Source organism: Pinus tabuliformis, chromosome 6, assembly GCF_031772625.1.
Source record: "Pinus tabuliformis cultivar Carrire ecotype Pingquan chromosome 6, CPIR1, whole genome shotgun sequence".
NCBI classification, from domain to species: domain Eukaryota; kingdom Viridiplantae; phylum Streptophyta; class Pinopsida; order Pinales; family Pinaceae; genus Pinus; species Pinus tabuliformis.
In genome coordinates, this window is record NC_142292.1 from 1862481751 (window position 1) to 1862509682 (window position 27932).

At 39.7% G+C, this 27932-nt stretch overlaps 1 pseudogene across 1 annotated transcript in view; it reads left to right on the forward strand.

The window, feature by feature from the left end:
* LOC149266524 (uncharacterized) overlaps positions 1-17941 on the forward strand; it is a 39274-nt pseudogene extending 21333 nt beyond the window's left edge. Inside the window, exons 2-3 of the transcript XR_016255154.1 lie at positions 16779-16949; positions 17001-17941. The product of XR_016255154.1 is annotated as an uncharacterized LOC149266524 (transcript). The remainder of the gene's footprint in view (positions 1-16778; positions 16950-17000) is intronic.
* Positions 17942-27932: the final 9991 nt, after the last annotated feature.

Below are 27932 nucleotides of genomic sequence, written 5' to 3' on the forward strand. Positions count from 1 at the left end.
CTTTGCTGCTTTTATTTGCATTTGCTGGTTAATAGCCTTTGAGGATTGATCTGTGTACAGGTATCTTGCACAAATTTATGGGTTTTTTAGAATATCATTTTAATTTGATAGAAGTAGCAGGTATCTCTATTTCTTGATAATTTTATGATCCATTTTTAAATCTTTATTAATTTAACAAACAAATTTAAGTGTGCAAAAGTTATCATTTAGAATTTGGGCGTTTGGAGAAGTTTTCAGCTTGACCGACTGACTCTCAATTTACAGAATTTAAAAGAGCCCACTATCTTTTTAATTTCTGAAGTCATTTTATAGAATATTTTACTTGCAGGGTTTTTCTTGGGCTTGTGCCTCCTTAAAATTTCAAACAAATTTCTAAATATTGTGCAAAAATTTGTTTAAATCTGGCTAATAAAGGGCTTTGATTTGCAGATTTGTAGAATATATTTTTTTTTATAGAAACGATTAATGGATATTATTAGATACTTGGCCTCAATGCCAAAATTCAGATTACAAAAGGTGAGCCTAATTCCACGAGTGCCACACAACTATGAAAGGCCATGGCATTTATGCTTAGATCACATCTCTTTTTAGTTGCTACTATGTGTTCAATTTCAGTGATTTTCCCAAGCTTGTGGGTACATACAAACTGATTTAACAATAGGCAATAAAACATGATAGCTCACTAAATTAAGGAATTGGATTTCATGTTTCATCTCCACCTCTGAGCAGAGCTCCAGCCATAAGAGGGGTTGCTTTGTTGGCTTCTATGTCCGCCTCCTTGTTGTTAGCTCTCAACACGTGGTAGAAATTCAATTTCTGAAATGAATCTCCAAGATCTGTTATTCTGAAGATCAGCCTTGCAAGCCTTAGGTCCGAAGGCTTAGAATGAGTCACCATAGTGTTAATAATAACCTGAGAATCCCCAAATACATTAGGCTCCCTAATGTTCAGCGCTTTCAGAAGCTTGAGACCTTGGAAAAGGGCCAAAGCCTCAGCTTGAAAGCTGGAAGCGATGCCCAAACCCCAGGCGAAATTGTGGATCCTTATGCCATCTGGGTTCAATATGACACCTCCAACGCCAGCTCTTCCAGGGTTGCCCTTTGCAGCCCCATCAAAAAATAGAGTATGTCTCGGATGATTTGTAATCCAGCCTTGGAACTCTTTCGTTGTAGCCTTTATTTGCCAATCTTTGGGAGGGAGATACTATTTGCAACTTTTTGGAACTGAAGATCGAGAGAAGAGCCCCAATTTTATGTCTTGCTGGCTTAAACTTGAATCGTCTTTATGCTCTCTCAGACACTCTTTTAACTGGCATTTTATCTTAACTACCACAAGCTTGGCATCCTGATCATAGTTTCTGAAGATCCTTTAATTTTGCTCAAGCCAAACCTGCCAACAGATTATTTTAGGGAGAGTAGACCAAGCAGCGTTGATAATCTTGTTTTTTGGTGGGGGACCAGGGTACCTTTGCAGCCAATTAGCGAATAGATCATAAATGGAGGATGGCAGTGCGAAGTTGGAGCTCAAAGTTCCCAACAGCGCGGACCAAATTTGCATTGTGAAAGTGCATTCAAGGATAAGATGAATTACGCTTCATTGATTTTCCTTACATAGGCTGCACCTTGAAGGGCCATGGAAACCTCACTTTTGAAGATTTTCATCAGTCAAAATTTTGGAGTGGCAAAGCAGCCAGCTGAAGTAGTCGATCTTTGGCAAGGAAGGATAATGCCATATCCCCTTCCACGGCGCTGGGTTCGTGGCCACGTGAGGGCGCTTACACAGCTTGGCGTAGCCAAGAGCTACGGTGTAGCCACCAGCCTGTGCACCCCAACCTCTTGAGTCACGTTTTCGAGCCAACGTTGGAGCCGAACCGTGGAGCTTGGATAACAGGACATCGCGCTCCATAAGCAACTCTGGGGGAGTTTGAAGATTCCAACCAGCCCAACGAGGACCATGCCATATGAAAATGTCCCACAGAGAGCGCAAACCAGCCTCGTTCATCCATCTGCGCAGCGCTTGGAGTGAGTAGCAGTCTCCCAACGGATCATTGTTCATCATCCTATCTGTCCATAGATTGATCCTTTTGCCATTACCGGGAACCCAGTAGGCGTGAGCATCGATGAGAGGGCAGGCTTTGATATAGAGCTTCAGAAAAGGCAAATTTGAATGCGGCAGAGGATGATCTAGGTAGCGAGAGTGCTGGCCTTTGAAATATTTTCTCCATAGCACTAATTGTGCCCAGGCTGGATTAGGTGTAATGATTCTCCAAATTAATTTAGCACCCATTGCAATATTATGATTGCAAAGATTTTTGAAATTCAAACCTCCTTCCAACAGCGGTTTGGAGATGGATTCCCAGTTGACTAGCGGTATCTTTTTCTCATTCTGCTTGCCCCCCTTCCAAAACTTTTTTCGAATGGTCTCCTCCATTTTTCTGAGTATTCTAGTGGGAGCAAGAAGGACAGAAAACTGAAATAAGGGAAGGTTGTTAAGAACAGATTTGATGAGTACAGACTTACTAGCAATGTTGAGCTAGGAAAAGCCCCAGGCAAGCAACTTATTCTTGAATTTTTCCAATTGGAGGAGCCAGTGTTTGCTGTAGGCTCTTTTGAGAAAAACAGGGAGACCCAAGTACTTGAAGGAAGTCCAGGTTGAGGAGGCAGCGAAACCAAAGCATCTGGAAATGGAGTTAAGCAATCTGGGTGATGTATTCCAACAATAGATGTGGCATTTGCCATTGTTTAGTATGCTTCCCGAGACCCTACAAAACTCATCCAGAGCTCCTTTAAATCTGGAAGCCATGAGCACAAAAGCAGCTCCCAACAACAAGGTGTCATCATCAAAGAGGGCATGATTGATGTTTTTAACGCCTCTTGCTATGCAGAGCCCAGCGATTTCTTGATCCATCATTTTCTTGTCTAAATAAAAACTGAGGACTGAGGCTTGAAGAACAAATAGTAGGGGTGAGAGAGGGCACCCCTGCCTGAGGCCTCTCGTGGCTTTGAAAAAATCAGCAGCTCTACCATTTACTAACGGGGCAATCCAAGGCTCCGAGATGCAAGCCCGAATCCAGTGTATAAAGTTCGCACCGAATCCAAGCTTATGTAAGACTTTTAACATAAAACTATGCCTAACTCGATTAAATGCATTTGCTAAATCAAGTTTGACAACCATACCTTTTTCATTGTGACTCAGACTTGAGTGGATTGCCTCTTGGACCAGAATGAAATTGTCCACAATCTATCTACCTTGAATGAAGCCTCCTTGGCTTTCCGGAATGATTTTGGGGAGGATGAGCTTCAATCTATTAGCGATTACTTTGGTAATCAATTTGTATCCAATATTACAAAGCGAGATCGGGCGAAACCTGTTGAAGGAGTTGGCTCCTTTCTCTTTGGGGATGAGAGCAAGAAAAGCGGAGTTCGTGCTGCCACTGATTTTCTGGCAAGCTTGGGACTTTAGAACCATTTTGAAGAGATCTTTTTCCACAATCGACCAGCAGATTTGGAGGAATTTGGCTGAGAATCCGTCCGGCCCAGGGGCTTTGTCTGGGTCCATGGCAAAGAGGGCATCCTTGACTTCGTTCTCGGTGACTTTAGCTTCAAGGAGTGGTTCATTTCAGCAATAATCAAGGAGGGGACCATGTCTATCATATCAGAGTTTTGGTCCAGATCTATATCTTCACTATACAGGCTTTTAAAGTGAAGGGAGGCTGCTTTTTTGATGTTTACAATATCCTTATGAATGGTAGTACCATCTTTTGATTTCGGAGGTGGAATTGGTGCATTTCCTTGCCTGAGCTTGCTTGTGGAAAAAGGAGGAATCCCTGTCCCCTGATTTAAGCCAAAGACTGTGTGACTTAAGCCTCCAGTATTCTCCCTCAGCTAGATAGGCCTTGTGATAGTTTTGCTAGAGTTGGGCTTTTTTATCTAGAATCTCTTTTGTGATGTCAGCTTTTTCAGCCTGGAGATGATGGTTATCCAGTGTGCATTGAATTTTTTTTCTTTCATTGGCTGGATTGGGCAGAGATTTGGCCCAACTTTTCAAAGCCCTTTTCACTCTTTTGAGCTTCTCCTCCCAGACAAAAAAGGGGGAGCCTTTGATCCGCTGTAACCAAATGTCCTTAACTATTTGCATGAAATCAGATTCCTTAGCCCAGAGCGGGCTAAATCTGAAGGGAATAGGCCCATGATCAAGCTGGGCCAAGAGCTCAAGCTTGATGGGTTTATGATCAGAAGTGCTGCATGGGAGAATATGGACTCTAGCCTCTAAACCAAGCAGAAGAAAAGAGCTTTGAAGAAAGAATCTGTCCAGCCTAGCAGCGATGTGGCCAAGGCCAACTCTTTTATTAGTCCAAGTGTACTTACCAGAGATTGGCTTGATGTCCAGTAGGTCCTAGTCTTGCATAAGATCCTCCGCCCATTCCCTTGCCGGATCGCGAACAATGCTGCCTCCTCTCTTATCTGTTGAAAGAAGAGTGAGATTTAGATCGCCGACAATGATGGTATTCTCCAAGTTCACAAGGTTTGCTTGGTTTCTTATGGATTCCCAACAAGCCTTTTTTCCCCAGCGTTCACAAGGACATACACGTTGAAGAGACTAAAAATCTCTTTTGAGTCTAAATGTTGCAGTTTTAAAAACAGTCAATGAGAGTTGAGGGTCTCAGAAATGACTGAGAATTTGCTAGCATTCCAGAGAGTGCCCAACCCACCGGAAGCCCCTCGGGCTGAGATTGCTTTCGCCTCGCATTTATTCTAGAGTTTTTTACTTGCATGAAGGAAGGCAGAGTCCTCCAGTTTGGTATCCTGAATGAGGAGTATGTTAGGAGCTTCTTTCCTTATTAAACTTCTGATAGCTTCTTCTTTGATTCTGCTCCCCATACCTCTACAGTTCCAGGAGACGATCTTCATCATTTATGTTTCTGGTTGGCTCCCTTGGAGCCTTGGGGCTGGTTTCTCGCCATCTTTGGTTTTGACGCTAATAGCTTCTCAAGAGTTGGCTGGTTGCCTTGTAGCTTATCTTTGAAAGTTTCCTGCTCTCTTTTTTCTCGATTTGTTTTGCGACCTCTTGTGGATCTCCTTATCGAAGCTTGGGATTCTCCTATTTCACCTTCTTCCTCCGAGCCTTCAGATTCTTGCTCCACTTCCTCGATTTCTACAGTGTTTCCTTTGGAGCTCTCAGCAAGACTTGCCCCCTTGGGAGAAGAGGGGGTACCTTTTGCGAGTGGGGTTGATTTTTGGGTGTCTGCTTCCTGTGTTTCCTCTATTTGCGAGTTTAGGGGGGCAAATTTATTTTCTTGCTCCATTCTGGGAGGGGGTTGCTGAGCAGGGGCCTGCTGGGGGCCTTTTCCATTTGGACCACCGTGCTTGTGGGTTTTGTGGGAAGTCTTGGCACGCTTGACCTGGTTCCAGCCCTCTTCCTTACCCTTATCTGGCTCAGCATTGGATGGACATCCTTTGGCGAAGTGACCGTAGACATGGCATTTTCGGCATTTGAAGGGCAACTGCTCATAATCTAGCTTCTGCACATGAGTCCAGCTTCCTACGTTGATTTTGATGGCTTCTGGAAGTCCCACCTCTAGGTCTACTTCTCCGCAGATTCAGGCACAGTGATATTGGTCTTTGCTGTTTGCCCGATCCAAGGGCGTTGCCGATGTGCTTCAATGAGTCCCAGTTCCAACAATGAACTGGGAGGTTTGGAAGCCTGACCCAAGCTGGGACAGCCGTGGGAACGTTGATACCATGGTTGAAATCCGACGTCCATTTGTTGAGATAAAGACCTTGGGGGCCCATGAAATAGGGGCCATTCTGGAAGATCAGATCCTTGTTGTCCTTAGAGGTAAATTCGAAGAGGAAAAACCCTCGTCCCAAAATATAAGATGTGACGCTATTCTTGACCAATGGTGCCCAGTTCTTGTTGACTTAGATCTCAGTGGACTTAAGAGATGGCCATAGTCCGGTGAACTGGCCAACGAGGGCACGCTCAGCCAAGGACAGGGCGACTTGGATCAGGGTCTCTTGCGGCAGGGAGATTTCAGGAATATCCTCGAGCCTCTTAACAAACTTGGCTACTTCACTCTTTTTCTTCTGTGGCAAACCGGTCAAGAGCCGATTGAAGGTGTCGACAGATGAAGGCGGGGGAGGGGGCCTGCCTGGGGCAAGCCCGGGACCTCCATGGAGGCGAACCCTAGCTTATGGGCCACCTCCCAGTAGCAAACGAGCCACACAGTGCACAGCACAGGCTCAGATGTGCGTAGGGACAAAGGGCGCAGAGGAGAAAGGTAGAGGGCCCAGGGCCGCAGGGTTGCAGGGCAGAAGCTCCCAGGGCGCAGAACCACGAGTGCAAAATCGTCAGATTTGTAGAATATTATTGTTATCAAATTTTTTAATTCATTGGGGTTTTGGGTATTTCATATTTTTGTATATACGTGCTTTGGGGTTTTTTTTATCTTTTGTTTGTGCAGTAACAAATCTGAAAATTGCCGGTGATTTTTGTGGATTCCGGAGAGAAATCTAAGCTCCGGCGTGCATCTCCATTTTGTTTGTAGGTTGAGAAAAAATTTCAGAAGGATCGTGGGCAATTTTTTTTTAGGGCCTTGAGGCCCAACGCTGGTCATCTCCAGCCTCATTCTCGGCTTCTATCATTCCACCTTCAGGCCTCTCATCTTTGCAGCCTTCTTCACCATAATTTTCTCACTAAATTTTTCCTAAAATTAAAATTTTTTCAATTTTTTTGAGTTTGGCACAATGACTTGGGCAACCCATTTTCAAGTGTCTTCAAGTCCCAAGGCGCTGACTAGGGCACATCCTCTAAACCCTTACCTCTTTCATTGATCTAATTGAAAGCAAGATTAATACTGGCATAAAATTTTAGTTATTTGAAATTTAGCAGCAAATTAATTTGGATATTTCACTGAATTACATTTCAGAAATATAATTACTTTCAAAACTTTTGCATGCTATTTTCTAAATATTATTTCACTGTTTTTTAGTAATTTTCTGAGTTTTTAGATCAAATACATCAATAGATCAGAAAGATTTAAACTCAGAATTTTTCTGAATTTAGTCGCAGATTTAATGTACATTTTTACTACTGTATAATTGCTGAAATAGAAGTTAGTTTCAGTAACTTTTGCAAACAGATTTCTGAAAATTGTTTTACTGTTGTTTGGTAGTATATTTCTGAGTTTTTAGATCAAATACATTAATAGATCATATATAATTAAGCTCAGAAATTTTCTGAATTGTAGTTACTAGTTTGTCATTTAAATTTTTTTGCTGTTATGCATAGAAATTTCTGAATATTGCATGGTTACAAGACTGCTGTTTTAGAATATATTGTTGGCTTTAACATTTGATGTAAGAGCAGATTACTAAACTGATATTTCATTAATATGATCTGAGTTTAAAACATTTAGTTTAATTTCTGAAGTTCATTTGTTTTTACATGCTTATGCAAGTCATTCTAATTTAGTTTTACTTATGCATCTAATGATTTTGATTGAATATTTCATACAAATGAATTTTTGAATTTAAAGGTGTTTTATTTCAACATTTTACATTTCAGTGCATTGTGCATTTCAGTAATTATATGTGCAGATTTCACATTTTGCAGTGCTGGTATAAGTACTTGCTTTCACATTTAGATCACCACCTTTCTGCGCCTTAAGTTAAGTAACATTTAAGACATATTTCAGAAATAATTTTAGGTTCTCATTTAACTAAAATTAACCAAGTTCTTACATTTCACATAGTTTTCATTTTACATTTGCATATGAGACAGTGGAGTCTTTTGAACAACAGTTTCCCATCCTTTACTTGAACTTTATTTTCTTCGCAAAGATAGTTGACTCCACAAGACACTGGTATCACTTTTTTCAAATAATTTTGAATCCTTAAAATCATGCGCAATCTAAAGCAAGTATTGGTTACTTAACTGTGTCTCCCAGGTTGGTTGGTTCCCAACTAATCTTTCCTTTTTCCATTTCCAGAGGGTCTATCCCCCTTAGTCTGCTATTGAGAGACAACTCAATCGGAGTGATTGGGGATCAGTGTGACAACCCTCAATCTGAGCCGTTGTCGCGGTGCCTAGACATTCTGTGCGACAACACACCTCATGATGATGACAACCACAACAACAACAATTTCAGGGGCTACAACAATCAAAGGAATGGCAGATTCAACAACCAAGGAAAAAGGAATGCTCTCGCTTCTCATCAAGGAAATGGTTGCCCTCCCAAGAGATCAAGAAACATCAGGTATGATGAATCTAATGTTGTTGATAACAAGCAAAAAGAATTCTATCTTATATCTGCCCTTTCTACTGCATCTCCTCCAAACACTTTGGGAAATTGGTTGATTGGTAGTGGTGCCTCAAGGCACTTCACTGGGTATAAGGAAACTCTTTCAAATCTGATTGAAAAGGGTACAAATTTGGAAATTATCTTTGGAAACAATGCCACCTATCCCGTGAAGGGAGTTGGAAATGTTACTTTTCTATTGATACATGGTACAACGTGGAGCAATAAGGCTCCAACACATTGGGACTCATGATTAGGTCGTCGATATTCTTTCAAAGCCCCTGGGGAAGGTCAAATTATTAACCTTCTGTGAACGACTTGGAGTCGTGGAGAGACTCTCTTATGAGGGTCCTGTATGAGATGGATGTTGAGCTCTGGGAGCTTCGGGGGGCTTGGGGTACTTCTTGGAGCGATGAGCGACCATAGGGTGAGTGGTTCACCTTACCCTAATGGTGCGTGATGTACAGGGTGAGTGGTTCACCTTCCCCTGTGATAATCCATGGTGACATATGCATAGGATAAGTGGTTCACCTTCTCTTATGGCATATGAGCAGGATGACTGGTTCACGTTCTCTTGCTGGCACATCCTACCCATGCAGTCCAGGACTCATGGGAAGTACCTCTCATTTGGCCAATGAGTAGGGAAATGAGGATAGGGACCATAGTACTACCGTTGGATGTGCATCGTGTACTACCATACTCCCTATGCTAGGATGTTGATATTGAGCAGGGATCAATGAAACTGACTTCGGGTCAGTTAAGAGTGTATGACACACTCTATATTATTGGAGACTGACTTCGGGTCAGTGGAGAATGGTATGATACATTCGCGGTCATTTCTTCTTTCTTCATAGTTCAACAGAGCAAAGCAGAGACAAGGATGGTACAGATTGTTAGATAATTTGGCAAGTGAAGTTCTCCCTAGTTGAGAGGGAGTATTAAATTTGGCAACTAGGGCCAAATTTCACCTTGGACAGCTCATATGAGGCAACTAATATTTTTATTGGATTTCTCTCTCCGAGAGGTGTAGAATTGATCTAAAGATCATCCCATTCTAACATGTACAAATGGAATTATGAATTTATTTTGATTATGGACAAATTGTTAAGGTCGGCCAACAAACTAATGTAGGCTCATAAGCCCAATAGTCACGTCTATTCATCCTCAACGTTTGCATATAAATTCAAGGTGCCTTCTCCTCATTTAGACACTTCACTCACTCACATTCTTTTCTGTCCTTCATTAATTGTGTACGAATTTCAGAGGCAACTCTCGACACGTGCGAAGAAGAGAAGGGTTTTTTGTTCCAGCCATTGATCGAAATTGCAGGACGCTGATTTGACCTGTGTTGACCTGTTTTGAGTGCGGTTTTGGGTGGAGGATTTTTGTTTGGGCAGGCCACAGTTCTGGGCATGAAATTCGAGGCAGTTTGACCTCTATTTGACCAACGTTGACTGTGTTAGGGCTTGCTGCTGCATTGAATTTTGTTGACCAGATTTGACTGGAATTTTTCGCATTATTTTTGGGTTGATTTGACTTGCTGTTGGAGGCCGAGTTGACCGAGTTTGACCGAGTTGTTTTGGAGGTCAAAATATGCCATGTTGACCAACGTTGACTTTCTGGTTAGGGCTTTCTGTTTCTGCTATTTGACTGATCAGATTTCACTGTGATTGGGCAAGTGAATATTGTATATTGTACTCTCTCTCTGTGCTGAACTTTTGAAGAATTATAAGAAGAATTGATCAAGGGTTTCCCCACATTGGGGTTTGTCCCTAGATGGTGCCATATCTTGTGTCCTCTTGTCTTTGCTTGTCTTCTACTGTTATTGTTTATGTTATATCTGCATTTTACTATCAAGTTGATGTGATTGTTAAACTGGATATGGATATTGGGTTAGTAAAGAAGTTGAAGTAAAATTGCTCTAAGCATAGAATATACCATTGTTATCTTCAATGAACAAAAGAAAAATGGAACCATGGTAGGCTGAGTTGTTGTGAGATCCAGAATCCAATTCTCTTTACTTGGTAATGTAATAAAAAGTATTGGAGGTGTAATTGTCAGTATGTAATATTTTGAAAATTTTAGTCCTACGCATGATAAGCTGTTAGCTTGTTACAGGGGTTGAGTTGGCAAATGAGAATTGTCTATCTGGATGCGATTTTTAATTCATTAATATTGCAGGTCTGACATGATTGCTAGGTTTTTGAGTTGGAAAGAAGGCCATGGTAAGGTGCTAAGTGAAGTCCAACTGTATGGACTGCAACCGGTCCTACAAATACTTGCTACCTATATGTTTTTGGCACTTCATGAGGAGTGGGATGCTATTCAATTTCATATTTCAGCTGGTGCTTTTTCATTTTGTTTGGATCTGAACGTACCGTAGGAGGTGATCATTGGCTAATTATCGCTCTGGAAGATTTCATTTACTTTCGACATTCATCGTTTAGCAGTCCGTGTTGATATTTAGTGTTGTGCAAAACAATATTTTAATTTACCTCCAATATGAAATGAATATAAACTTTTGAGATCCCAGAGATTGCTTTTTGGCAGTTTGAAGGAGGGCAATGAGCTTGGTACTAGTAACCTGGGACAGAGATGGACTAAAATAAATAATTTTCATTTCCATGATATCCTTCATTCTGTTTTTTTTCTAACATGGATCAAACCTAATAGTGTCACATTGGAGGTGGTTGATTTTTTTTAACAAAAACAAAGTATTATATTAACAAAGTGTACAAATGCCCCAATTGTATTCTTAAGGCTGGCTTTCATTGATAGAGAATGGGGATTTTTCCATCTTTAGAGCTCCAGATTATCAGAGTGCCCCCATATTTCTAGATTCGAAATAACATCAATGTTCCACCAAGTTTCTGGGACGAGGAGGCGAGGGAGTGAGGATACGCGGGAGCGGCCTATGCAAAAGCTCCCCACCAATTTTTAGGAAACGTGGGGGGACGTCAGGGTCTTAAAAACTTATAAATATAAAATATAATTTATAAATCGATGAATCATATAACTGAAACAAATTTAAAACGAAAATCTGCAAAGCATGATCGTTGATATAATCATACATCGTACATCATACATCATACATTATGTTAATCATTAAACCATATTGATGTTCCACTTCCAAGTTCCTACTATGAACATTGAATACTGAATATTGAAATAAAATTATAATAGTCAAGTCTGACACATCAAGAGTCAAAATTTTATAGAGTCAGAATAACATAAGAAGTTGAACATCAACATATCAAAAGATAAACGAGCATAATTTTGTTCAAGGTAATGCCCTGCTAGTCTCTGCATCCAGCTGCTGCATGAATATATCACCATCTAAATTTGAATCACTTGCATTCTCAAACATGCTAAGTGGCACACCAACCAACCCCATCTGTCTCTCATCAAGTCTCTCCTCCATATCTACTTGTGCATCATCCTCTGGATCAACATCCCATCGTGTTGTTGGTCCTTTCAAATACTCAGGTGTCTTCCTATGCTCAAGACATAGGGCACTGTGCACAACAACTAACTTCTCAGCTCTTTTAGTGGTAAGCTTGTTCCTCTTGATAGAGTGGATGAAGCTATATTGGACCAATTCTTCTCTGCTTCAGAGGAACTAGCAATCTGAGACAACAAATGCATAGCTAGATGTTTGAGCTTTGGAGCACCATCTCCATGCATCCTCCACCAACCAATCAGGTCATCTTGGGCTAGATCTATGCGATTTGCTCGAGCACAACGTGTGTTGAAGGGGCCACTAAGAGATGCAAATTGAACAAATTGTCTTCGAAATTTTGCCCTCTCCTCCTCATCAATTGCATCTAGGAAGCCATTCTTTACCTTAGGATCACCAATAGGAGGCATCCTCTCAGGTCTTTCAACATACCATTTTGGGTTTAATGCATACGCTGCTATGTGCAAAGGTGTGTTCATGCAATCCCACCTACGCTGAATGATGGGTCGAATCTGGGATATATAGAACTCTAATGAGGGCTCCTTTGCTGAATGGCTACCTGCACATGACCCAACATGCTATCAAAGGTCTCATAGATTTCTCCAAGACTAGGAGCATTTGAATTAGTGTAACGAATGACCTCCACAATAGGGCCCAAGAATGACAGCCTGCACACGAGCCAACATGCTATCAAAGGTCTCATAGATTTCTCCAAGACTAGGAGCATCTGAATTAGTGTAATGAATGACCTCCACAATAGGGCCCAAGAATGACACTAAATAAGAACAATCTGCCCACCAATCATTGTCCAACACCTGAAGTCTGACTTTCTTCCCCGTGTCTGTCTTTGATTCTGACCACCTTCCCCACTCTGAACTCACAACCAAGGATTGTAGAGGTGCTTGTACCTCTAGCATCCTCTCCAATAAGAGAAAATAGCTAGCATATCTAGTATCAGTGGGCTTGACGAATTCCTTCCTTGTGTGAGCCCTGTACATGGCCAAGGAGGTGTGGTGGTTGCAGATAAACATCTGCACATCTCTTGCAGCTGTCACCAAGTCTGATAGCCACTGAATCTCGCCAGTGTCCTGCAGTGCATTATTGAGTGCATGCACACAACAAAGAGTCTAAAAAATATGTTGATACCTGCTTTGAATCAATAATCCAATTGATCTACAAACTGCTGCCGCATCTGTCACAACCTGCACCACACTATCCGGCCCAACATCCTCTATAGCTTCTTGAAGAAGCTGAAATTGGAAAGATGCATCCTTGCGCTTTCCAGAACAGTCAACAACTTTAAGAAAGAATGGACCTTCTGAAGATGTCACTATGATGCTGATTAGTGGGCGTTTTTGGATGTTAGTCCATCCATCCATAACAATAGAGCAACCAAACCTCAACCATGTTTGTTTCATTCTCTCTTTTTGCACATGAATTTTAGACACTTGTCTATTTAAAATTATTGTTTGTAGCTTATGTTCTCCGGGTGGTACATATGAAGGCCCTATACTTCCAATTGCTTGGATCATTTCCTTGTAATAAGGAGAGCGAACAACATGGAAGGGAATTCCATTAGCAAAAAGAAATTTGCCAATTGCATTATCTGTGTCATCTCGATCTAGAACATTGTACATCCCAGACACTGTACCCATTGCACAAGAACAAGATGCACCAGTAGAAACCTTTGTCTTTTTTGATGAAGCACTGGATGGAGGAATATTTGTGGATGGATCAACGTGTCTGCGAGAAAACAATCATTTTCCAGTCGCTGCCCTTTCTAGCCTCCAAAGTTGCTCTCTTTGCGCTGAATTTAGGTTTTTTGAGGGACACATTGACTCCTTTACCTGTAATAACCAAAATGTGTTGCTTCACCCTGGTATAGCTGCCAACAAAGTGATGCCCACCAATATTGCAGACTCAATCACGTGAGCCACCATCAACTTTTGGATCTTTTTCCAGAACTCTGGTTACATAGATTAGAAGCGGTTTTAGAGGATTAAATGTCCCCTTTGCAAATTTTTCCAGATCTCTTGGTGGGCCTTCAGAATCTACACCATGCAAAGGCCTATTCCGATTTCTTGCCCTCCTGTGATTGCTTTCAATTTCTTTTTGTGCATCATGTGGTTCACTACCACTGTAGCTGCTGTCACTGTTCCTAGAATAACTCTGGCTCGTAGTTGTAAGTTGAATGTAACTTGTAGCCTATAGGTTGCAACCTGCAACAAGGGCTTACTGTTTAAATTTAAATTTTATTTTTAATAAAACCTTTAGGCTTGACACTTTATGGCATGTGCATACTGATTATTGATACATACTCATAGTGAAAAAAAATAAAATAAAAAAAATTACACAGGCTGACTAATACTAACAACACGCGCATTCAACACTGAATTTTTTTTTTTTTGAAATTTACAAGAAAAAAAATAAAATTAATACACAGTCAACACTGAAAAATTTAAAAAATTTAAAATTTACAAAAGAAATGAAAAAAGAAACGCAGTGACAGGCACACAGTCAAGTTTCAACACTGAAAAATTAAAAAAATTGAAAATTTACAAAAGAAATGAAAAAAGAAACGCAGTGACAACCTACAGGCACCCAGTCAACACAAAAAATTTAAAAAATTTACAATTTACAAAAAAAATGAAAAAAAAAACAGCAGTGACAAGCTGCAATCATCAATGTTAAATAATAAATTGTTAATGTTACTCACTGTGCAAACTGTGGCCCGGTAAAGTCGATGGGGGCTGCAGTTCAACTTCAAAGTTGATGGGCTGGCCACTGCCTGCAGTTCAAGTGCAATTGAAAAAAAAACTTCAGAGTCCCCAAGTCCCTGGGCTGCCTGCAGTTCAAGTGCAAACTCTGAAACTTCAAAGTCGTGAGGCACTCAGGCAAGTAGCGGTTCGACGATAGTGAGGTGGTTTTGTCGTTTGATGACGTGCAGCAGCGACGGAGGTTTCGACGGCGTGCAGCAGAGACGGAGGTTTCAAGTTTCAACGGCGTCCAGCGTCCAAGTCCACGTCCAGGTTCAGCAGCGATGGCATCCAGCATCCACGTCCAGGTCCAGCAGCGATGGCATCCAGCATCCACGTCCAGGTCCAGCAGCGATGGCGTCCAGCGTCCAGGTTTCGATGGCGTTGGCGTCCAGCAGCAACGATGTTAGAAAGTTAGAGTGATGGGTGTCGGGCTTCAACAATGAAAACATAACCCTTGTGGCTGGAAATAGTCAAAACAAATATATATTTTTTAAAAATTATGATCTAAAAAAATCACTAAAAAAAATCATTAAAAAAAATCATTAAAAAAAATTCGAAATTGGTCAATGGAAATGACCCCCGACGACCCCTCACGACCCCAGATGACCCTCTTTTGCGGAAACGACCCCAAAAATGGAGGAAACGACCCCTGGCAAGTTTCTTTATATACCCTATTTTTTGGGAGCGTGGAGAAACGACCCCCTCTCGTCCCCAAGTCCCCGGAGCGTGGGGAGCTAGGAAACTCGACCCCCAAGTGGGGGGACGCAACCTCATGGAACACTGAATAACATTTATTTCCTTGGGAATGTTTCTACTAACATATTCATATGAAAACTGATAATCAAACTGGTAACCAAGTTCACAGCAAAATGCACACATAAGAAAACAGGAGAGAATAGATTACGGGACTCTCAAAAACAGGTGACTGATGGTCTTGTTGATCAGCTGCCTGATGTGCTTGGCTGAGGGTTCACCTTGCCACAGAAGTACTGCTTGACTCTCCCTTGCATGTGCAGGATGCCCTCAAATTGCACTCGGCTCTATAATTTTCCCTTCAAGAGCGCCAAGGCATGAGACTAGCAGTTGGAAAATAGCCACAGAACTGCTCGTTTACTGCCCCTTGTATGTGCAGGATGCTCTCTGGTTGCTCTCAGTTCCCTGACTTGCTCTTCAAGAGAACTAAGATCAACAGTTGGAACGGAGCCACCAATTCTTCAGTTTCACAGGTTTTGGTTTTCACAGCTACAATGCACTCATCCTGTTGAATGCTGTGAGCTCTCAACCTGTTAATTTTTTTGAAGGTATCCCTGGCAACAACTGCAGCACCATACTCTTTTCTTCCTCTACTTTGACTTAAGCTTCCTCTGAGTCAATATGGTGTTCAGCACAGTTACTTACCATGTGCTTACCATGTTTTGTACATTTGAACCTCCCTGAGAATGGCGGGGCGACAAAGACAAGTACGGTCCATATTGGTCAATCCAAGATACTCTGAAAACAACCAGACAAAGGCAGATATTTGAGGCCATAAAGGAAGGTAAAATTCCACTTGGAGGATAGAGTTTAGAACATCACAGTTACAAGTGGGTCCACAATCCATTTAATCAAATCCACAAAGCTTCATTAAGCTGTTTCTATTTATATAATACATAATAGTGATTTATGCATCAAGCGTGTATGATTTTTGAAGCAAAGTTGATGAGCATGGGGTTAAACTCATGTCTCACTCTTGTTAGGTGCCCATGTTCTAGGTAGGGTGTATTGGGTATGCATAAGCTTTGCTTTGGTAGGGTTGAATTTCACCAACGGTAGTCACAGATACCATTAACCCATTTTATTGAGAGCTTATATTGATAACAAACTGCAAGGAATATATTATTGATACCAGGTAATATGATTTACCAAAACCTTAGAATAGATTTCGGGAAGGCCACTTGCTGATAAAGTAGTAAATGGAAAAAAGTGAGCTCCCCATTTCTTGAATCATGTTACTGTGCCAAAAAGGCTTTAGATGATATGATGCTGTAATGGCCCAATTGATTCATCTTGTGATTGCAATGCCTCAGGTGACACTTCCTAGCAATTAAACTCATACTATTTCAATGTTATATAAGATGGATCCCTACAAAACCCATTGTTAAATGGGCCATATAGCAATTGTATCTTATGTGATTATTTTGTTTCTTCCATTCATTTTCACTCTATTTCAGCTTCATTTTTCTGTACTTCTTCTGATGCTATCTTTCTTTAATTAGTCATGCAGGAACTGAATATCTCAGAAGAGAAGTTAGAATACTCTGATTCACTGATGGAGATGAGTCAAGGACAATGGGAAGGCCGCCTTCGTTCAGAGATTTACACTCCTGACTTGCTCAATGTGATTGACAGATCTCAGCCTGACTTCCATGCGCCTGGTGGAGAGTCTCAACGTCGAGTTTCGTGTTATTGAATTTATAAACAGTAGAGTACTGAGGAGGGCTGAAAATCCAATACAGAGGAATTCTGGACAGTTTCAGAAGCAGAACAAATGCTCCGGGAGTCAAAACTCTCTAATGCAGGTTCATCCAAACAATTAGGAAGAAGAAAGTCTGGTAAAAGCAGGCTGCAGTTTGTCACTACAGGAGATAATGAGACTGCAACTGATTCTTCTTCCAGAGAAGGCAGCAATTGGAGGCAGTCACAGGAACAAAGCAAACAAGCCACTCAATGTGTAGCCATCTTCACGCATGGGATGGCTATAAAGTGCCTTATCAGGGGATTGCTTGGGTCTAATCCGGCAATGACTCATCGGCTGTGTATTGACAACACATCCATGACTGTTGTCTGCTATTCTTTTAAAACAGGATGGCAAATTCAGAGGATCAATGATACTTCACATTTGAGGCTTCTATAAGTTCATTTTCTGTTTAAAGGCAATGAAGGTTGTTGCCACATATTTATGGATATCTAATTATGTCAATACACTTGGTGCCCTGGCATAGCTGTTATCTAATATTTGAAGGACATGAGGAAGCTCCATTTTGATTTTTAACGTAAAATTTTTAAATCGAAAGTAAAGGGATTGGATTGGCCAACATAAGGGGTGTCGTGCACTTCAGTTACAGTTGTTCACACTATTGAAAAAATCAGATTGCTTCACCAAAGATGAAAGTAGCATTGGCAAGGTTTGATATTAGCTTCAAATGGTTAAATTCAAGCTACCATGATACATTTATGCTTCGGCTTCTTCAGTTAGTTTTTGGTTTTTAGTACCTCGAAGTTAAGGTGCTTCATATTTGTAGATGCATTTTCCTTGTACATTTATGCAACGTGGTCTTTATTTTTGAGGATTTTGAGACACTTGTATCACTGGAGTTCAAATGCATTTCTGGAGAGAGTTTTGAATTGTTAAATCAATTTATAGAATGCGTGTTCTGATTTACATCATTGAAGGAAGTTGTTGCTTTTCCTTCCTCAGAGGGATAAACAAATTTGTGGAGATTGGAAGGGTATAGACATTATTAACATCATATGCGGATTATCAATTTGATCCATGTATGCTGTCATGCCATTATTCTCCATTGTAAATTTGGTCGCATTTCAAGTTGATTTTTAACATACCATTCCCATATTTAGTGTTGTCTAAATTGCAAAACATAGAACTATTGCAGGAGTACAATCACAATGAATTCCCAATTAATAGTTATTGTAAATACTAAAATGCAAAATAAAATAAAATGTGAATAAACAGAAAAGCAAATAGCTTTTGGATTTCCGATTGTCACTACAGGTTGGCCTTTGAAAAAGGCAGACCCTCTTAAATTTTAAATGCATGACTTGGGACAAGAAAAATTGCATTGAATTGAATAAACTTTATTTAGTATCAATGGGGGGTCAAGTATCAGAGTCAAATATTGTGCTGACAATTGATTCTTATTGCCTCATATCAACTCTACTAACCCAAATGATAAATTTTTATTCATGCAACCAGTTTCAACTATTTCATTCATTCAAGGATGTTCTTGATTTGTAAATTCATCATCAAGCAGAATCCTATGAATTGGGTCAGTTTGACATTCGAGTTAGAATTACATTCTATCAAGGAGGAGGTCAATGCGTTATACAATGACTCTACAATGAAAGCCACCCTCTGCCAGTGCAACCTAGGAGGTATATAGCTCTAAACCTGATATATTGTGGTTGCATTTTGACCTTATAATAGATGCCATCTGAATCGAGATGGCTGTTTTTTGAGGTTTATTAGAACAGTTAAGATGCTTGTATATTTATCTTACCCAACGTGCTTATGTCATTCTCAAGAAACAACAAGCGAGGGGAAGATGAAGCATGTGGATACTACCATTTTGGTAGTCATATGAGCAAAAGAAACAACCGCATAATCAAGTTGAAAGGATACACGGATACACTTAACGTGCAGTTGAACAATGAGATTGTTTCAGGATAGTACCTTTCATAATGAATTTCCTTAATGTTATTATGATAAATGATAAATTGGAATCAAAGAACAGCTAATATAACCCAACTTTTGAATACTATCACACTAAACAAGGCAAATAGAGACCCCCTTAATAGTGTGGGTAGAAATAATAGAACTTTATAGTTGTTCTTGAAGATTTGGCTGCGCTTTGGCAATCTCTTTGTTGGAAGTGGATTGTAATGAATACCCGTTGGCATATCGTCTCCGTCAACTGAGTCTCGACAGGATGGCACTAGCTGCGTTGCATCTCATTTTCCTCTTGCAGGAAAGAAAAATATTTCTTTTCGACAAGAGTGTCAAGGACTTGGTCCACAATGGAAGAGGAAAATGATCATTCTGCGTCGCTTTATTTAATTCTCTATAGTCGACACATATTCTCTATTTGGCATTAATTTTAGGGACTACCACGAATGGTGAAGCCTACTGACTATCAAAGAGATGTATAAAATTAACATCAAGAAGTTTTTGAAGTTCCTATTTTACTATGTCCTTGAGGTGTGGATTTAATCTTCTTTGAGGTTGGCGAATAGCTCGAGCGTCTTTCTCGATATAAATATGACGTGTGCATAACTATGGATCGATGCCCTTCATATTAGAGTATTCCCAGGAAAAACCCTGTTTATATTTTTGAAGAATTTGAATTAGAAATTCATACTGAAGGTCGTTAAGATTGGCGTTAATATTCAACGTCTTGCTAGGCTCAATTTCAATGGGAAAGCTATTGTGAACTGAAGTCATGGGGGTATATGCTTAGTGTTCAAGTCCTCTAGCGGATTTCCTTAGGCTTTGTTGGCAAGCACAACTTTCATGATTTGACATGTTGGGTTTCCAATAATGGAACGCTGATTATAAACCCATTAATTATATCGTCCTTGGTCTGTCTTTTAAAGATAAGAGCTTTATCGATGGTGAGAGGAGAGCGTAAATTTTCTTCCTAATATTCGGGAGGGAAACATCTAAAATCGTTAGTCGACATGTTGGGTTTAGCGAGTGGGTATAAGATAAGATTCTTGATAGACGGTCCCTTAGAGATTGTCATACTTCCGGTTCGACACCCAATGTATGCGTCTGCAGTGGAAAGCCATGGTATGCTTAATATCAAAGGGTGTCCTTCTAGTTTATTTTTAGGATTAAGGACCAGAAAATCCACTGTGTATTCCTAGGAATATACAAAACCAATGATATCGTCTAAGGTCCCTTCCGATTTTACTACGGATCTGTCAGCGAGTTCCAACATGGTTGGAGTTGGTTTAAATCTAGTTATTCCAAGGATTCCACAAGTTTAGAGTGTTATAATATTTATGGCAGCTCCAAAGTCCACTAAAGTGTTTGGGAAATTATATCTATAAATCTCGATAATGACTACAGGTTTTCCAGGATCATCATATTTAATAGGTATTTGTTTTTTTAGAATGAGATCAGAGAGTTTCTCTAAAACATGGACTATAGGGGAGTCTTTTGGCTTCCTATCAAGATTCTTAACACACAGTTCTTTGATGGTTTTGGCATAAATGGGTATTCGTCTAATAGCCTGTAGGAGAGGGATTTTGATACATAAGTTTTGTAATTCCCCTAAGAGATCAAAGTCGGGATATACAAGTGATTTTACTATGGCTAATCTCTTAGGGAATGAAGGAGGAATGTTTGTAATCTCAATGGGTTCTTGTTTTTTAGTTGGTTTACTAGACGATTATGCTTCAATATTGATTACGGTAGGATGAGAATGTTTTGTCGAAGGATGCTCCTTAGCAGGATTGTCGTTTTTTGGTTGCTCCTGATTTTTTGAGTGATCTTTTGGAAAGATGGTTCTCCCAGACCTCAAACGTAATTTGTTACATTCCAAAGAGTGAGGTGGAGAATCCAAAGTTTCCAGAATTTCTAAAAACTGCAGGGGTTTGTTATTTGGATTCAAATTTGGCTGTGCATGTAACTGAGGTCGTAGTGGAGGTGGAGCGTTTGGAGGTAATTGAAATGGAGGTTGTAATGGTGGTTTATTCTGTGACTGAGGCATTACTCACATCGATTAATTAATAGATCCAGTGGGGCATTGTCAATTCTGGTACCACATTGACCCTTGGGTAGGTTGATTTGCCCATTGTACAGGGTATGGGTTATTTGGTGTGTTATGCCATGAGGTTGTGGGACACTGTTGATTTGGCCAAGAAGGACTAGGGAATGATTGGTTTGTCCGGGGTGATGAAGTGTATGGCTAAGGCTGCCAGGGAGTAGAAGAATGTTGCTTGCCCTACCAATTTAATGCAAGAAACTGTTGTTGACCAAATTGTCTGGGAAAAAACATAGAAGGGTCTTGCAGCATACTTGATGGGCGATTCTGCCATTGTCGTCACTGTGCCACAAAAGATGTTGGTTCTGGTTTTTCTTCGACTTCCTTAAATACAACTTTCAACCCAGGAAATGAAGGAAAACGATCGGTCAAGTGATCTTTGGTAAAAATAACACATATCTCGACTGTATCCAACGAGCATTCTTTATGACTATGCTTCTTTTGATAGAGAGGACAAGAAATAGCTAATGCCTGTTCCGCTTTAGCTTGCTTTTGTTTTACTTGTAAAACATCTAACTGTGTTGTTAGTGTACTTAAGATATCATTTTTAAAATATTCTAAAAGATTACCAATCTCTGCTCGTGTAACTCCCCCCCTGCAATTCTATTGTATTTATTGAGAGGATTGTGAGCTCTAGGATTGGTTCGTGTACTCCCTTGTGAACATCTGATACACAATTTTACAATGCCATCATATTCCTCTTTAGAAATGTCACCCTACTCCATTAAATTAAACCTTTCTATCCATTCATCTTTCATACCTCTAATCAATGTGGTTTTCAACACGTCCTTGGGTAGAGTACTATATGGTGATATTTGTAAATTATATTGAAATCTTTCAACATACTCTTCCAAGGTTTCATCTTCTTTTGATGTCATCTTAAATATTTCTTCTCTTAGATCTCTAGATTGACAATAATCCTGGTACTTATTAAGGAAAGCCTATTTCATTTGACCCTACGAAGTTATAGTACCACCCCCCAATCCCATGAACCATTGTAATGTTGCTCCCTTTAAGGTAGAAGGAAACAACTTTAATTTTTGGGGGTCAGTAGTATAATCATATCTTCGACATAAGACATCGAACTCAAACAAAAATGTATTGGAGTCTTTAGAGACCATCCCATGAAAGTTTGCCAAAGCTTTTGCAACGGGATAACCTTAATTGGTGCATGAGCTTGCAGATCAACAATAGGATATTATATGGTTGAGGTTTGCGTTCCTGTTACTAGATTTTCCATTTGATCAAAGATCTGTTAGTAACCTTTAGGGATCCTATAATCAAGAAAGATTAACATGGTGACGGGGTTCTGGGCCTTGACCAGGTCTCACGACACTGCTCAGGTCAGGAATTTTAGTTTCTCGTCTCACAATGGGTATTGCAGGAGATTCTTGCTTAGAAGGTTGAGGGTATGGTTCACTTGTCTCACCTCTCCCTTTTCTTAAGTTACAAGAATGCCCCTCACTCTTATCAAAATGATCGAGATGCCTAACAAGTATTTCTTGGAAACTCTACTAAGATCCTAAATTTTTTTCATGAATCTTAGCGTCAGCTGCAGCAGATGACCCTCCTACTCGAGGGGCAGTGATAGTAGAACCCTTCCCAGATACTGCTTGGGGACCTACCGATGCTTGAGATTCTGATTTACAAATGATTTTGTCTATAAAGGTTGTTCTTCCAAGGCCAACTTGACCTTGGGTTTTGGTGATTTTCGAGGTAGATTTCTGATCTATCTCTATCTGATTCTTAGTTCTAGGTTTCTTTCTAGTCATATACACTAAACAACCTAAACGTATCAGCTGAGGGTAGGCACTAGCACAATATTTTTACTTGGGTGTGTGCGCAAGTTCTTACCTTCCGTCTTTAATACCCAACCCCAAGGACAACCTCCCCAACAACGGTGAAAAAATGTTGAGCCAATTAATTGTTCCTAAAAGGACCAACTAACTACTACACATTAATTTTTCAACCTCAAGGTTTCAATTTTCTATTTTAAGGTTATCAACACATTTTATGCAAAATAAATGTTGGTATGACTAGTTACTTCTATCCTATTGAAAAGCAAAGTTGTAATGTTGAAGAAATCAACTCATAATGCAATTTATAACGACATCGAACCATTCATAACATCAACTTCTAAATGCTTTATGAAGGAAACAACAGAGGAAAACCTATTGAGCATTAAATTGTTATTTAGGGAACAACAACTACAGAATGGAAAAACAGTATTGCAGAATCATACCATTGAAAGCAATTAAGTATGCAAGATAATGGTCTATGATAATCTACAGGAAACGACAGGAAATTATGATATTCATAACATATTAACTACAACAAATCTACTATGTAAAAATCTCTATAAATCCTATTTAAACAGAGCATATGATTTAATGAACAAGCAACGAGAAATTAAGAGCAATTATGCAAATGGAAATAGTTGAGACAAAAGAATTAAACACCAACTTAATAGTACAGGTAAATATAGTGTTGCTTCCAGGATCGAGCCTAAATCCCTAGAATCAAACTGCCTTATGAAAAGAATCAACACCACAAAAACTTTGAGTAATAAACACTTCCATTCAATTACAGAGAGTTGATTACAGTCGATGTCTTTGCAAGTTTGAACTTATGTCAAAACCAATATTACAATTGAACAACCCCTTTCGAGGCTTAATGCATGTTTTTATATCACATCGGTAAAAGATAAGAAAAGTTAGTCTATTTCTGATAAAAATTGATCTTGAAAATCTAAAGATTCTTAGGATGCTCATTTTAAGCTACAAGAGATCTTAATGCATCTGGAGGACCAAGTCGGAAACTCGTCGTTGACTAATTTGCTCCAAACAAGGTGTAACAGCCTGAAGCTATCCAATTTCCCATGATCATTCTAGGAAGTAGCGTCAAATACCAATTCATCAATAGATTCCTGTCCAAAATAAGAATCCATTCGTAAGTAAATAACACTTTAATGGTCAAATTCGTTCATACGGATAATGAAATAATAAATGCATATAAAACACTCCCAGAATTCATACTTCATAAGTTATCATAGTCTAATTACAAAAAAGACTTAGAAAATAATATAAAAATGAAGGAGTAAGGCAAGGAAATTATGACAATTATGAGGTCCAACAAACTTGTGATTTTTGACCTTCCTTTTCTCCTATTTTCCATTATTTTCATAAATAAAATGCCAATAAATGCCTTATGCCTTTCCAAAGCCTTTTCCATTTCTCTTAACAATTACCATAGCCATTAATCAATCACAAATGATCCCCATTGCTATTTTTTTCCCGACATTCAACTTGTAATACGTGTCCCATGACCTTGGTTGTTATTACATGGATTTTTGACTAGGGTTGTTACAAAACCCTCCCCCTTGGGGGAACACCGTCCTCGATGTTTAATGACACCTACAACTAGCAGGACCGCTGAAAAAGAAAACACACTGCCCATGGAGCTTTATAACTTAGCTCGTTGCAGTATTTACAATGAACAACCTGCTGGAAAGAAAACCAACATGACAAACATAGAAACATAACAACATGAAAACCATACCGCTTATTGGAACTTTATAACACAACTCATGGCGATATTTACATCCATATACATATACCAAAACACCACACCAAAGCATATACCAAAAGACATCTACTCAACCAGCGAATAGAAAATAATACATAGCTCACATTTGATCATCCATCTCCCATGTAGCTTCGTCAGGTCCAAAGTATTTCCACTGCATTTTAACCTGCTCGATTACTTAGTTCTCGAGCATGAGTATCTTTCTTTACAAAATGCGTTGAGGTTTTGACTGGAATTATCCTCCTAGCTCAACATATTTAACATACTTCTTAGGCAATGACACATGGAATACATTATGGACTTTCACTGTCAGAGGTAGTGCAATTCAATCGACTACTGGTCCAATCCTCTCAAGAATCTTAAAAGGTCCACAATACTGAGGTTCCAACTTGGCACATGATCCAATCCTCAAGAAGATCTTCTTGGGCTTGATGCGCAAGTACACTTGTTCTCCAACCTGAAACTCCTTAAACACTGTATTATGATATGCATAACTCTTCTGTCTATCTCGTGCTTCATTTAGATTCATCTTGATTACCTGCATTTATTGTTCCATCTGTGCCAACATGTCTGGTCCTATCAACAACCTGTTCACTAGATCACTCCAACTAATGGGAGTATTACAACTCCGCCCATAGAGTGTCTCAAACAGAGTCATCCTTAGAGACTCATGATACCCATTGTTGTAAGCGAAATCAACCAGTGGAAGATACTCTTCCCACTTTCGTTGTTGATGCCTGACGTACATTCTCAACATGCCCTCCAAAACCCTGTTGAACCTCTTTGTCTGTCCATTTGTCTGCGAATGATAACATGTACTGAAAGCCAACTATGTACCCAAACCTGCAAACAACTCTTTCCAGAACCTAGAGGTGAACTTGGCATCTCCTTCTGATATGATCTTCTTTGGCACACTATGCAACCTCTCTATATCTTTGATGAAGAGCCGTGCTACATCATTAGCTGAATAAGTAGACTTCACTGGACTGAAGTGTGCTACCTTTGTCAACCTATCCACCACAACCATGATAGAATCATGATATCTAGATGTCCTTGATAAAACTATAATGAAATCCATGGAAATGACCTCCCATTTCCACTCTGGAATCATAATCGGATGTAATAATCCACCTAGATGCTTGCACTATGCTTTTACCTGTTGACAATCCAAGCACCTAGCCATAAACTCAACCACTTCATTCTTCAAATTCGGCCAATAATATAACTTCTTCACCAATGTCAATGTCTCCTCATATCCTGAATATGATTTAGCATGAAATTATATCAGGATAAGCTTCTTGAGCTCACTGTCATTTGACACATAGATCTTGTCCCTAAATCTGATCAAACCTTCTGTCGTCAGACGATAGTCCACTTGCTGATCACCTGTACCCTACTGTAATCTGTGCATAAGCTCCCTATACTCGTCATCTTGCTATCCTGCCTGCAATATTTGTTCCTGTAAATCTATCCCATAGAAGCTCATAACTTCTATGTGATTTACCTGTACTCTCTTGCTAAGACCATCCACAACCATGTTCTCTTTACCTTTAATGTCCCTGATCTCAAATTCGAAATCACCGATCGTGGCCAACCATATAGCTTGTCTATAATTCAGGTTTGGTTGGTCAAATATACATTTCAACGCACTGTGATCACTCATTAATGTAAACCTCCTGCCAAGAAGATAGTGCCTCCACATCTTCAAATCATGGATGATCAATGCCAACTCAAGATCACGTGTAACATAATTTTTCTCGTGCTCATTCAATTTCCTTGATTCATAACATACCAGCTGTCCCTCTGTCATCAAAACCCCACCAAGTCCTTTCTTGCAAGCATCTGTACATACCACAAACTCTTTGTTTGGATTTGCAATCTTTAAAACTGGAGCATTTGTCAACAAATGCTTCAACTGCTCAAAACTGTTTGCACATTCCTCTGTCCATTCAAATTTCTTACCTTTCCTCTACAATTATGTAGTGGGATAGACTATCTGGGAGAAGTTATTGATGAACCTCCTATAATAACCAACTAACCCCAGGAATGATCTTACCTCATCCACATTTCTAGGAGCTTCCCATTCCATGATAGCTCTTATCTTTTTTGGATCCACTGCTATTCCTTCCTTGGAAACTACATGCCCCAAGTAATGTAACTCCATCTGAAAGAAAATGCATTTACTGAGCTTAGCATACAACTGATTCTCTCTCAGCAATCTCAACATTGTTGCTAAGTGTTCGACATGCTCTTCCTCATTCTTGGAATATATCAGTATATCATCAATGAATACAATAAAAAACTTGTCCAGATAATGACACAATACACTATTCATCAAGCACATAAAAGTAGATGGAGCATTAGTCAAACCGAAAGGAACTACAACAAATTCGTAATGCCCATACCTGGTCCAGAAAGCAGTCTTGTAGATGTCCTTTTCTTTAATGTGTACTTGATGATATCCCGATCTCAAGTCAATCTTCGAGAACATTGCTGCTTCCTTCAACTAGTCAAATCAATCATCAATCATTGACAATGAATACCTGTTCTTGAAGGTCATCTTGTTCAACTATCTGTAATTGATGCACAATCTTAGAGTACCATCCTTCTTCTTCACAAACAACATTGGTGCACCCCAAGGTGATACACTTGACCTAATGTATCCCTTGTCAAACATTTCCTTCAGCTACACCTTTAATTCCACTAAATTTGGTGTACTCATCCTGTATGGTACCTTTGATGCTGGTACTGTCCCTGGTACCAACTCAATAGAAAAATCCACTTCTCTACGAGGTGACAATTCTAGAACCTTTGCAAGAAAGACATGTTGAAACTACTGTAAAATGGGGTGCCTACTCAAAACTTCTGCATCCTCAACATCCTTATTTTTATCACTGGAAGTATGCACTGCAAATAACACACCCTTTCCTGCAACTGTGGTTTTCCTACATAGCTGTAACCATTCTGACTGACATTGCCTTCTTATTACCCTGCAAGATTCTTTGTTCCCCATGGTCATCCAAGCACTCAATGACCTTGTCATAACAATCCACTTTGGTCCCGTGAAGATATATCCAATCCATACCCAAAAACATACTATATGATCCCAATGGAATCACATTAAAATGTGTTGACATAGGCATACCATTCAACTCAAATGCACTAGCTCTTACCCAGTGATGAACTATTTTCTTAGTACCTGTGGCCAACTGCACTAACCAAGACTCTACATGCACTTATTTATTCAAACTATGCTTATCCACCAATTCAAGATTACCATAACTATTATT